This window comes from Eurypyga helias, unplaced genomic scaffold (assembly GCF_000690775.1).
Source record: "Eurypyga helias isolate BGI_N326 unplaced genomic scaffold, ASM69077v1 scaffold25105, whole genome shotgun sequence".
Classification (NCBI taxonomy): Eukaryota; Metazoa; Chordata; class Aves; order Eurypygiformes; family Eurypygidae; genus Eurypyga; species Eurypyga helias.
Window position 1 is genome coordinate 27,116 of NW_010249860.1, and position 13,910 is coordinate 41,025.

Sequence of the window (13,910 nt, forward strand, 5' to 3'; positions counted from 1 at the left end):
TTTCCCAATATTTTTTTTTAGGAGGTCCATATACAGGTACTTTATCAAGTTTAATTTTGTGTATCATCTATCTATCAATGTGACACTGGATGAGTGACCATTTAGAAGTCTTTGAGAGCATTTTATCAAGCTCCCGCACCCAACCTCGTCAGAAAGACTTCCATGCTAACCTTCATGTCATACTTCTACCTCTCTCTGTGCCCAGACTCACGGACTTGCTGTCACTAATCCTCCGGCTTCAGGGAAACTGGTGGGAGAACACAATGCTTTTCACATGAGTAAATGCATCACAGCCTGTCTCTTCAAAGATATTTTCCCTCTTTACATCTGAATCACACCTAACTAACTTACAATCTTTAGACCCGTGTGGTTTACTCCTGGCTGCTACTTGTAGTCCTTTAACTACAGTGCTGAACTGCACAGGGAGACTGAAAAAAAATTCAACCAAAACATCAGGCGAGTAAAGCTTTGCTTCCCAAAGGAGAAAAACTTGACAAATCTGACAGCCTAGTGCAAAAGGAGCATAGAAATCCCCACCAAAAATATGTGGGAGGGAACATATATTTAAAATAGGACCGCCTAATTCGACTGCTAAATCAATGCAGGGAGCTCTGTACGTCTGTGTGTGCGGGAGGGAGAGGGAGAAACAGAGGGAGGGAGAGACAGAGAGGGAGAGAGGAGCAGAGGGAGGGAGGGAGGGAAAGCAATGTGCCTTTCACAGAGCTGGGAGCTTGATGGGAATGTTTGATTAGCTCCTCTCTGAAAGAGAAAAGGTGACCAGGCCTCCCTCCGCTGCCTGCCTCTCCTTCTGTAAAATAATGTTGGCTGGACTTTGGGGTACAGAAAAGCTTGGAAAAAATAGCACTTTCATACTGTGTGGAGAAAAGGAATAAAAGTTGCACACCTCAAGCAAGGTAATACTGATGGCATTTCTCTGCTATATTTATTTATGGGGGAGAGGGGGGAGTTGCTTTTTTTGCCTGTTGATAATAGCTAAATATTTTCACTGATAAGAAACCGTAGGGATGTAATTTTTCTGTTTAGTATTCCAGCTGTGTGCATAGGATCAAAGACCTAAGAAGATGAAGACATAGATGTAGAATGAAACTGTACTTTAAATTGTATACTTCATTAAGTATTTATAAAAGCATTAAACCCCTACTGTTAAAGTGGACACACAGACTCACTGCCTGAACAGCAAGGGCTTAACTATTTGATAAAGAATGGTGTGTATTAGTCACACACCAACAGACATAGATATGTCTACTGTTCAAGTAGTGTGTAATAGGTAATGCAACTTGTTCCCTAAGTTTAAAACTGGTTTGCTTTCAAGACTTTTTCTTTGTCTCTTTGATCAATAGCAAGGTGTGTGTTGTGCCATTAATTAGCACTTCCTGACACTGGGGATCACTGATCTCCAAGATACAGAATGGAAAATGGGATTATTGCAGTGATACATATTGCTATGGTGTGTACTCCCTGACTAGATGGATAGATACAGATGTATGAACAGTACAGTAGCCTAGACACTATATATCCTTTTGTGCTCAGTGCTTGTTTTGCTGGTGAGGCTCCAAAAATGAATAGCATTGTCAAGCCTGCCACAGCCGTTCAGCTCTCTGCAGGGAGATTAGAGCCTCGATAAGTCTCTTCAAAATGCGATTTCTCCCAGACTAGTATGAACATGAACCAAATGCCCCGAGCAAACTTTCAACCCTAGTTAATATTTTTTCCTAGAGTTTGTGGGAACTACGCCACATCCAGAGCACAAAAGGAATTGCATATTACAGAGGCAGAGCCTCCTCAGAGCACACTCCTTTTCCTCTAACCTCTCCAAAACTTAAATAAAGCACCAGGAACAACCAAGCACACAGAGAAAAAATAGTTTAGATGGCTTTTCAAATACATTTGACTGAGAACAGCAAGGGAATCATATGTTTATAGCTTGTATTCTACCATATGCATCCTAAAGTTTAAAACGCCTTCATTTGACTACACTCAAAGAGTTTCTATATCTTTCTGTGTCTGTAGTACCATGTTCTTCAGACTTGATTCAGTTCATCACTTGAATGACAGTCATAGCTGTAAGACTAGTCTCTTTCAGAGATGCAAAGAGAGCTCAAGCAAAAATAACTGCATTACACATGCACATTACTTTTGGAATATTAAATTAGTATCTTATTTTAAACATACTTATTTTGCTTGCATCGGGTTGCTGGGGTTATTCTCACTGAGATGACAGAAAAGACTTCCTCTCTTTCTGTTATTCAAGATGTAGGAATTTTTTTTAAAAAAAAGAAAGCTTGACAGTCCTGCCAATATAATTGAATATTGCTTTGTGTTTCCACCTGTAGTAGGAATGTATGTTCTTAACTTGCTCACTACTTTATTTAAGACACTTCTTTCCCTGGCAGCATTCTTACACATGACTTGCCACTGACTGGTTGAAACAAGTAGTTTTACTAGCTAACCCAGGTTTCCTCACACTTGGGATGCATGAAAGACACCCCATGTGGATTCTCTTGTGTCTAATAAGAATGAAAACCTACCAAAGCTTTTCCTTTAGTGGAGATATTGTCAAGGTGTTCCCTGTTTCACCCAGCTAATTACTTTCACAGAAGTAGCAGGAAATTAATTTTTAGGCTCCCTTTTGTCAAAATTCATTAACTGGAATATTTCTAAAAGAGGACCGCCTGAGACACAGTGTGAACACAGAAGTTGGCAGAACAGGCTAATTACTTCTTGTGAAACAACAGAATTATTTATTATTTCAGGACATCACTTTTTAGAAAACATTGATAAAAACTAACCTGAAGTTTATGTAACAGTGGCATTAAATTGTACCTGGTCTGCCTGAAGAATATTTAACTTTTTCCTTTTCACCCCTGAGCCACAAATAAAGCTCTAGAAAGAAACTACTGCCCAGCAGCTTGACATGCTAACCCAAGGCTCAGGACATGCATGTTCAAGTCTAGATTTTACCAAAAGTCTCCTAAGTGATGAGAGGTAAGTCATTTAGGGCACCTGGCTGAAATGAGCAATAAAAGTGATAGCTCAGTTTACTATCTGCAGCTGTGGCCATATTCCTCCTCCCGTGTCTGGAGGCTAAACACGTAGGAAAAAACGCTGTGGCACTCATAGACGTGAACTGCCCATACAGTGGGACTGGAATGGGCAGTACCAGACTAGTGAGGTGAGTGTTGGCCCACTGGAGTAGGGTCGGGAAGGCATCATCTTTTCTGGATGGGTGGTGAAAAGCAAAAGCCCAGGATTTTCTGAGAGCCCTGGGGCATGTTCTGGCCCCCTGAAGCTCTGAGTCCACCAGGTCTCCTCCTGCAGCATCAGCTGAGGTTTAGACCTCACATTCAGGGCTCAGAAACTGAACACTGAACAGATAATATGTCCTCGCCTCTGAAATCCCATCCATCACGCAGATCTCACTGGTCTGTGCTGGAAAACAGAATCACAGATCAAAACAGAAATAAATGTAAAATTAAATCTTGCGGGGTTTGGGGGTTTGTTTGGTTTGGTTTGGTTTGTGGGGTTTGTTTGTTTGTTTGGGCTTTTGGTTTGGGGTTTTTTTTAGCAGAAAAAATAAATGGCCACAGTATGTGTTGTACATAAAGCCAGAGAGGAGGCAGCTACAGCAGTCAGAGGTCTGCTCAACTCCTCAACTTTCTCCTGTGGAGTAGTTTTTAAGGACAGAGTCAGAGAGGGAGATAGGTGCTTAACACCTACTTAGAGTACTTCAATTCCTCTTTTGAACTTGCCGGGGCACAAGGAGCCCCCTTGTCCCAGCGCTGGCCCGGGGTGCCTGTGCTGGAGCTCAGCTGAGACCAGGGACAATGCGGCCCCTGTTCTGGGCCCTGCCGTCACACAGAGACTATAATTATCTCTCTTCTAATGACCAGCCAGGCAAGATAACAGTTTTTATGCTATGTTTAGAAAACAATGTCTTACTACAAATTGACGGTTCATTCGCCTGTAAAAGAGCCTCTCTAACAGCCCTGGAGCAGCTGCCATTCTTTCGCATCCCAGTTCCTTTCTTTGCTGCCCATTTCACACTTGGAAAACTTGGGTGAATGCTGCACAGGCAGCACAGCCTCCCTCTGCCACAGAGGACGTTCAGAGAGGTGCAGAAGCGTCCAGAAAAATCCATAACCGTTTACATTGTATCTCTATTAGTAAATTAAACTCTAACTGTCTGGCTCAGGGCAGCCCACATCACCCGTGTGAAGTCCTTTGGCCGCCGACCCAAAGGGGCTGCCGGCACTGCTGTGAGCGCTCTGGAGGGGAGCAGTAAGACTGCGTTTTACTGACTCCCGATAACGCCCTGCGGAAAGCAAGCTGCCGCAGAAAGCGGGATGTGAAGGGACTTGCTGCAGATAAAACAGGATAATGTCTTACTGATGAGCTGTCATTCCAGTGTCATGGTCCCCAGACAAGCCGGGGGTCTACTGAAATTACGTAGGCTCCTAAGGCACCTATGGGGTAGCCATGCAGTCTGTGTGTATATATCGAACCCTTGCAAACACTGGGAAGTATCAGGAGTGGACAGGCCTGACAGTGTGGCACTCAGGGGTTAGCTACCCAAGTATTTGCTCTGGGCTCTGCCAACATTTTGCACCAAACTGTGCTGGGGCAGCTGTACATTTAGTGGTGTCTGAGGGCTGCTCCCACATGGTCTGCTGGTGCCGTGCCAGCAGAGGAGAAGAGCCCGCTCCCACATTCTGCAGCCGGCTCCCCCTCACCTCTCCTGCCACCTTCTCTGAGCTGGCATCTCTGCTCCCCTCTGCAGCAGGACATAGTTGTGTCACCTTGGGCTGCCTTTCATTTTCAAGCTCATCTTTCAGCAAATGAGCCCTGGGGAAAAAAAAAAAACCAAACCCAACAACAAAAAAACCCAACAAACCACACACAAAGTGTTTATCAGAAAGAAAATTCTCAATGACTTGACCCAGCAATATTTCTCATGAAAAAGTACTTTAATTAAAAAAAAAACAAACCCAACACCATCTGCAGCTTTCACTTTTCCTTTTGAAGCAGAGCACCCAAATTGAGAGCTCATAACCCAAACTGGAAACACATTTGCATTCAGAAGAGTGTTTATAACCATCTCTGCTTCATTCAAATCACCTAGCTTTAAACGGTTCTTAACCTGGTAAGTCTTACTGTCATGACAGAACTGGCTTTCTAGTACCCATTAAGTCCATCTTACCTTTGCTTTTGCTCCAGAGCTTTGGCGTGCGTTGAGGTCAGTGACACATTACGAACATGACCTGTGTCAGTTATCCTAAATGTGTCTCATTCTACAGGACATCCCATAGACACAGATCTGAAAAATACTTTCAAGATCAACTTGCATTTGCAAACTGTTTTTCAGACTGCCACCTTATAAAATAGCTTTGCAAATGTAACACGTGTAACACAGCAGCCAACAGTCTCTCAGTTGGCAGCTGGTTTCATATGAAAAAAAAGCACATAATTGCCAAAGGACAGTTTTACATGCGCCAAAATTTCTGGAAAATTTCTGAATGATTTTGTGTAGCTTCATGCAGTCCTTTTTATGTCCCCACCAGGATGAGTTGGGGATTTCCAGCACCTCCGGGCTTGTACATAAAGCTGTGGAAATTTTTACCTCTCCAAAATGACTTGTTTACAGGGAAGTTTGAAAGCAGCCACCTCTGTGCCTCTCGATCTCCCTGCCAGATTCCTTTAGGGATTCAGAAGGCTCCATTCTTTTAATTTTCCCCAAATACATAGTTTACCCTTGAGTCTGTAGGACAAGGGTGAGACACAGAGGAAAGCTGGCAGCAACGCTGTGTATCCTGGCCCTGGTCACCTTCAGTGAGTAAGAATTACCAAAGGGTAATGACTCCATGACTCTGGGGGCTATTTTCACAGCTGCCAGCCAGCTGAGGACAATGGGAGCCCATCCTGTTCACCTTGCTGGGACCCCATCTTTCTCACTTTTGCAATGCACCTGCAGGACTCCAGCATTTTCTTCCACTGGGCTTGGTGGAAGTTGTTTTTGGACATGAACCATATGAAAAAAGAGAGGCTGTTTGGAAATGAGGCTAACTGAAGGAGAAGAGAATGAAGGAAGGAGAACAGTGTCCAGATGAGGGAAGGGAAAAGTTAGAGAAATTTAGATTGGTTGCAATAGCACAACTTGGTACAAATGGGACTTCTTGCAAAGTCAAATACAGGCACCTCACAAATCAGGAAAGTCTTCTTTCACCCTGCTTTAGGGACAGTCTTTCTACCAAACTGCATCTCAAAATATGTGGTAATTTGGGATGTAAAGTCTCAGACTTCCACGGTCTACATCTTCTGTTCTCAAGAGTGAAATCTGTGTGTGGAAAGAAATATACTATTAGGCAATAATTAGATTTGAAGTAGAAGCTCATATGGTAATCTCCTAAAGCCCAAAGTTCAGAACAAAATTCCTAAGCATGGAAGTTGATTATGCAATATTGAGGTCTTCAGGCTTAGTTTTGTTAAAAACAAAAGACCATAGAATACAAGCTCCTGCTCCCAAGTCCATGTGATAAACACAGTGTTCCTTGTTGATCTCAGGCTCTCAGAAACAGAATCCTGTGATTCATCTCGTATGTCAAAACAGCAGGTTTTAAAAGCTTCTAATATGCATAATTAGTAAATCAGTGTCAGCTTGGTCCTGAGACACATTTCTCAACAATTTCTGGCTGTACCCACACTGTCACAGTATCCAGGATCAGACTCTGGAGCCACTTTCTCTGCCACCACGTTTTCTAGTTCTTCAAGTCCCCTCCAGGGCACTCAGATGTAGAGGGATGTGGTTTTGGAAGCATAATCATCCCTTATGTTGTCTGCATGACCCATATGCTAGAGATCCCACTCCTGCCAGTTGCCAAGGGCTGCCAACATACATGCCATAAGGCTGCACAGCACGCCCACCAACCGCATGTCTTCAGAAACCCAGCACTGCCCATAATAGCCTCATTTATAATGCTGGCACCCCTACAAACCCATAGCTCACTTTCATCCCAAAAGCAGCACGGAGTCGTAAGATGTCTTCTGTACTCCTTAAAAAAAAAAAGAAGCAGTATGTACAGGTCTGCAGTTTTCCAATGGATAGCCACAACAGCCATGCCTGGTGAGAGACCTCAGCTTGGCTCTGCCTGTTGGATTACAGGTAGGCTGCAGCCCAGCACTAGGTGGGAGGGATACAACTGAAACAGCCTGTAGCAAAGTCAAAGAAGCAATGACCACTGGCCAGGGAGGTCAGCCTGCTGCAGTCACAGGGTATAAGGCTCCATCCTCACTGCAACCTGGCACTGTGAGATCTTGAGGAACAGGACTCACCTCTGATCCAGGAGGAAGAGAGTGGACAGACTTCCAAACCCAAAGATTGCTCTGGGGATGACAGCAGAGAAGCATCCAGCTTGTTCACAGAAGTATTGGTAGACTCTGCCTGAAGACTAGACTAGATTAAAGACTACCCTTCGCTGTTCTCCGCGAGGACTATGAGAAAGCACAGATCTAGAGAGTGGCCTCAGAAGGCCCTCCAGACCAGCAGGACATGAATGCCACCTCCAGCAGAAGATCCAGACATGCCTTTTGCATCTGGCTATGACAACAGCTCATGCATCTCCTCTGAGCATCCAGGTGGCACCCTTATAACCCATGCCTAAGGAAGGGGGAGAGCCTGGGCTCCACTTGCAGGGTGTGGGGTAGGTTGGCCACACGCAATGTCCTGGGATGTGGGATCAGGCATCCTGGCCCTTGGCAGCTGACCCTGCAAAGAGGCAAAGGATTTGGAGGTCCCAGCAAAGCAGCACTAGAAGATGGCTGAGGGGTTGTTTTCTGATTTGCCTTTTGTAGCAACCTCCTTTGGAGTAGGGGTTGGTCTTTATAAACTAAAAGTATCGCAGAGATATCTGAGAGAGCTGGAGAGAAAGGTTCCCAAGCAGCAATAATGCAGCTAGTCAGGAAGAAGTAATACATTTTGAAAAGTACAAAATATGTAAGGTGAAAATGTCAAGTAGTTCAAGGAGCATGAGACTATCATTTTTACAGTGAACTATAACACAAAATTGAAGATACTTTCTCAACTTTGTTCCACTGGTTTCCACCACAGAAGCAGATTTCCACTTAGGTTTTGAAAATGCTTTCTACAGATTCCTTGGTGCTTCCTGATATGCTGAAGATGATACTTTGTGTAAAAAATAATTCCTTGATCAAGTTGCCATTGCTAGACATGGATGAATTTCACCATTTACTACCTTATTTCAAAGCAGTGCCACATGCCAGGGTAGTTCCAGATATTTTTCTAGGTTATACACCTTTTCTGAGTCCTTATTCAACCAGTCCATGCCTCTGGCTTGAGGCATCAGTAGTCATACGGACTGCAGGAGATACCAAATCAATAAAGGTTTTCTGTGAGATGTTGTAGAAATTTACTAGTATGACTAAGAATCCATTGTGCTTTTGACCTTGACATCATGTAGCTCACTTCTATAGTAAAGGGATACCTGTAGCTTTAATAAGCAGAGCATGAACATTCTAAGGTTTCTCTTAATTTCTGCTTCTAATTTTCTACCAAAAAAAAAGGTGTCAAGTTCTGTTTGAACATGCTACAGAAATTCCAAAAACCAACCCCAGGGTGATGTGCTGTTTCTTCAGTGCCTTTAACACAAATTCTTCACTTTTAGACCAAATATGTACCTTCAGGGGCATTCTGACATAGTACGATAATTCTTAGTTTGCAGACAGCACAATAGCATGGTTCGTCAGTGCTTTTTACATTGAGCATCCAACCTGAGAAATCACGTATTGCACTTTAAAAAGTCACTTTGACTTGTTAAAACCATTTGTTGGAAATAGAAAACTATGCATTTTTCTAAAAATGTGGCCACAAATCTTATGGCACAAAGCTAGCAAAGCCCTCAGGCACTGCTGAATTGCAGGTACTTACTTTCCTTTGCCCTCAGTTTCTGGGGAAAATGGCAGTGCCAAGAATTGCTGGTACCTAGCTGGAGTTTGACTGATGTCAAGCAGAAGCAGTTAAATTAGAAAAGGGAAAGAAGTTCTCTGCAACTGTGAGCAAGCTCCAGCATGCAGAGGGAGCATGGGCTTGATCCTGGGAGCAAGGGGGACAGGCACATCAGCAGACAAGAGCCATCGTGGGAAGGAGGATAGTGGGAGAGAGTTGTCTGGACAAGGATGCACAGGTTTGTGCTAACAGTGATTCCCAATGAGCCATAAAAACTGAGGACCAAAATGAAAAAAAATTAATACATAATACAATAACAGAAACCAGGAAAGAGTCAGTGTAATGACCCTCATAGAAATGGTCATCTGGACAGTCCAAATTATATTTTCTCTGTGAGTAGGTGACATATTTGAAATGTATCTCTTCCTTTGCTGGAAGGGGCAGGTCAGACCAGCATAATTGATGGTTATCTCTCTGAGACAGATGAAGAAGTATAATCATTGCAGTTTTATTTAGGCTCTGAGAAAGGTCTGGCAAGTTAAATCACACTACAGTTTTAAATAAATTACTTTCTTCTGAAAGAGCTCTGTGGAAAGTAGAGAAATCATTCATCACTGCTACTTCAACCTTATGTTGGTTTAATTTCAGGGCATTGCATGAACACAAAATGAGTAGCACAGGGCTGCTTGGGTGTTTTTATTTGACTCTAAATTGCTGGGTATAGCATCTCTTCGTTATACCTACCTGAACAGAGCTATTTTGGACTAAATTCTTCTTGCAAATCTTTGTATAAACATTTCTTAAAGCAGCTCTGGAAAAAAAAAAAAGACTCCTGTGCCTGAAGCGCAACTTACATAGAATTTAGACCTCTGAATCCACCCACTCCTCACTTCAGTGACTTGAGAGAGACTTGACAGGTGTCCTGCAAGAGGTATTACCTACCAGCAGTCCGCGTAGCCCTCTTCTGAATCAGGGACCTCATGGAGCAGAGCAGGCACCATTTAAAACATGATGTGGCAACCACAACAATCAAAGCTTTTGTAGTAAGAACCATGTGGTGAGAACACTTCATCAGAGATAACTGTATCATCAGAGCTGTCCATGGCCTCAGAGAGTGTGAACCCATGTTTCCTTCATCTCCAAAGAGGTCCCCAGTCATCAGGCTTCAGGGGAGAAAAGGTTGGGGTACTCATCCATTCCCTGTGATGAAGCAGGACCCTGTAAAACAAGGAATAGCAAACATGAAGTCAGAAAGAAAGCAAGTGAGAAAGAGTCTGACTTGCTGCTTGCTTACTTGACTAGGAGCAGAGCATAGCCAGAGTGTCTGGCTTTGCTCCTGGAAGAAGCATGTATTTCACAGCAACTTGCTGTAGCATAAGAAGTAGAGTAAGTCCAAGGAGAAGGAAGGTTCTAGGACCTCACCTCCTAGGACCAATCTCTTCTCCATCAGAATGTTCAAACCACAGGGCTGCAGAAAATCTCCTCACGCACCTTCACAGCTCTTAGAATCCCGATGAACCGTGGTCTCATTTCAGCAGAGGGGGGAGAGCCTGTCCAGGCATCTTCACTGCCCTTGAGGATTGCAAACACACTCTCAAAAAAACCCCTCTCTTCAATCACTTTGTAGAGGGCCTGGAAAAGGTGAGGCTTCTGCTCTCTACAGGGTCTATTTGAACACTTGGGGCTTCTCCAGGCAGAGGCTATAACCACCTCTGAGCTAACACTGCTCTGCAGGGGGAGCCAGGGTCTTCCAGGCCACACAGGAAAACCTTTCATCCTTTGTTTGTCTGGAGCAATAGGCCTACACACATTGTAGGCAGCTTACAGACCACCCAGTAGGCTGAACAGCCCAACCAGCCTGTTGCTACTGCACGATGACAGCAGTAAGTCAAGCCAGTCAGCCAAACAACTCTAGGAAACAGGGCCATACCTCTGTGTAGCAGTATGGTGTAAACCAGCACATGTTCATACAGCAGTATGGTGTAAGCCAGCACACGTTCAAGAAACCGAGCACTGCCCAAGCCCTCAACGCCCAACTCCGAAGCGAAATGCCTAATGAGCAAGAAAAAACCGCAGCAGCCATCGCCCTGCTGTCAAAAGGGTCGCTGCTGTGGGGGTAGAGGACCACCACTGGCCGTGTGTGGGATTCATCTGACCACAGAAAGCAGCTGCCAAACAGTCTGCAGATACTGCTTTGGTGGTAAAGGGAATTATTCAAAATGAACAGCCCTCATGGTAACCCTAATGCTAGCTCCCTATGTTAATGCCAAGACCAAGGCAAAAGCGCAAGCTCTCTCCACACTCAGAAACTTGTTTAGCAGTGGTTTGGTTGTTCATTTATTAAACACACAATTGCCTCATGTGCTATGTCCGATACTTCCTACAAGTCCTCCGCCACAAGGGAAACACCTGCAGCTATAAAAGCCCGTGTTCGCTTGTCGGCTCCTCTGAGGCACTGGATCATTAAGCAGAGTGCACCATGATGCTCTGAAGCTCAGCACCACCTCCAGGAAGCATTTTTGGGTTCTCAGTCCTAGTTCCATTTGCCCCTAAACAGGCAACAGTTTTTGAGACAGAGCTCTTCCCTTTGACTTTTCCTGCTGTCTGGTCAAGATGTGGGGTTTGCAACTACAGCAGAGGTTCCTTGGAAAGCTGAGGAAGGTTGGAGAATATACATGGTACAGGAAACCTTGAGTTTCTTCTTGACGTTTTTCACAAACAGTGTTGGCCATTAATCTATTTTCTTCCCTTTGATATGATAAAGTATATCATGTCCTGTCTTTGCAAATGGTGCTAGTACAGATATTAACTTTCTTCATTTATAGCAAGCCCCTTGCTATTTCCTTCATATATGAAAGAAAATAGGTGAGCATTCAATCATACTTCTTATAGAGAAAGTGATGAGGTCTGTGACATTTTTTAATTCCTGGATGAGTATATTCTACCTCAGACCACTCAAAGAGTAACGTCCTGAATGCCATGCAAACAAGGTCACCCGTACAAAATAGCAGCCTGGATCTTAAATTTTGGTACCCAGTGACCTGGCCTGGGATACCTGCAGGGTATTCCAAGTCTCTGAAATGAAATATAGTTAACAGCTCAGCTTTTCTGGCTCAGCAGAACTCATCATCATCCTTTTTAAAATGAACAATCACTTGGATATTTTATTTTATGTACAGACAACAGAGAAATGCAGTGCACTGAGTGTAAATCATTCCTTCCCTCTAACAAGAAGAGGGGTGAAATGAAGTCACATGTGAGAACTGTTAGCCATATTCCCTAATGTGCACTAAAATGAACAGCAATTATACTGCTGAGCAAGGTACAATACCACGGGGATAGAATGTAAGCATGAAACAAAGAAAGGGTTAAAAAAATTTTTTAAAGACATGAAAGAAAACAAACAAGAAAAAATCTAAACCATTTTATTCTAGAAGATGTTGATCAACTCTTGTTTATCCAAACCAGTTTACTCACACCTACACCAAGCCCACTTGATTTTCCCTTAAAGGGCACATATTTAACTCAACCCACAGCACTTAGAGATCATGTTGTTAACTCCATGCTACTTGCTCAGACAGCTTTCAAACAAAGTCCACTTCTGTTTTCTTATGATGCAGTGCTGCTGTGATATTACAACTCCTCGAGAAAGGGAACAATAACACACACTACTGTGGTACAAAGAGAGTACACAAATTAATTTCTGCAGCACAGGAGATTACAGGAAATAAACTGCTTACTCCTGCAGAGACAAAGCACGTGGTGCCAGCAAAGAATTTCTGTTTGCATGTGGAACAAACAGCAGTGCCTGACACCAAAAATGAAGGACTTAAAACCTACACTTCCATCAGAAAATGTTATAGTTTGTCCTGAAGTCACAATTTATATGGATTTCAACCATCTGTTTGTATCATGTAGCAGCTCTCTCAGATATTTATAAAAATCAAGCTTCTAATAAAAGGTCAGTATGAAAATCTTACTTAATATGCAGAAAGAGTAGTCTGCTAACTCTGTCTCTTCCCTAACATTCATGTTTTTTCAAGTATTTGTGGTAGGGAAAAAGTAATTAACATTCTTTCAAATAGAAAATTGATTTTAAAAGGTAAAATAGAATCCACACTGGGAAACACTGGGGAAGGTGCTTCTTACTATATTTGTACTTGACTTAGCTGGGATTGAAGCACATGTTAATGTAATACATATACTTCTTTCCTGGCATAAGGGTAACTTCGGTTATGACAGTCGGAAGGATACAGATGTGAAATGTACTCTGATAACCAAAGATCCAGCACACAGTTCAGGAGATTTAATGCTGAATGGTCCCTGACTGGGACTGCAAATACCACATAATGAAAATCAGGTCAGGCAAAATCTCAACAAAACCCATACTCCAGACTAACCCAAAGTAGAAACTTTTAGGTTCATTTTAATGGGATCTATTTGTTTGGTAAAGGAACAAAGGAACAATAGCATTGTGTTTAATAGCAAAGCATCATTCTTGATCTACAGATAAAACATCCCCAAACCTCTCAGTGGACCTAGACGGACTAAAAAGCCTGTCATATGCATGGATTGCAGCACTGCTTTCCCTTTCCTTCCCAGAGAAACAAAAAAACCCACTGTTTTATTCCACGCTGTTGCTCCCTTTACCAGTTTGAAGCAGCAGATGCCATGCTAGTGCACAGTATAGCAGATCTCGTACGGCTTACATCAGGTGACTCCCTAGGCCCCAAATACAATGAATGCACACAGACTTCCCACAACAGAAAGCTTGGAGCTTCCACGATGGACGCTTAATGGTTGGCAATGTAAATCCTCCTGCGCTTTCCCCCATGTGACAGCCCAAGGTCTGAAGGCTCAGACTCCCCTTGAGAGTGTTGCCACCAGAGCTCTGTCACAGGATGTCTATGCGTTTTCCCCAGCATGCCTGTGC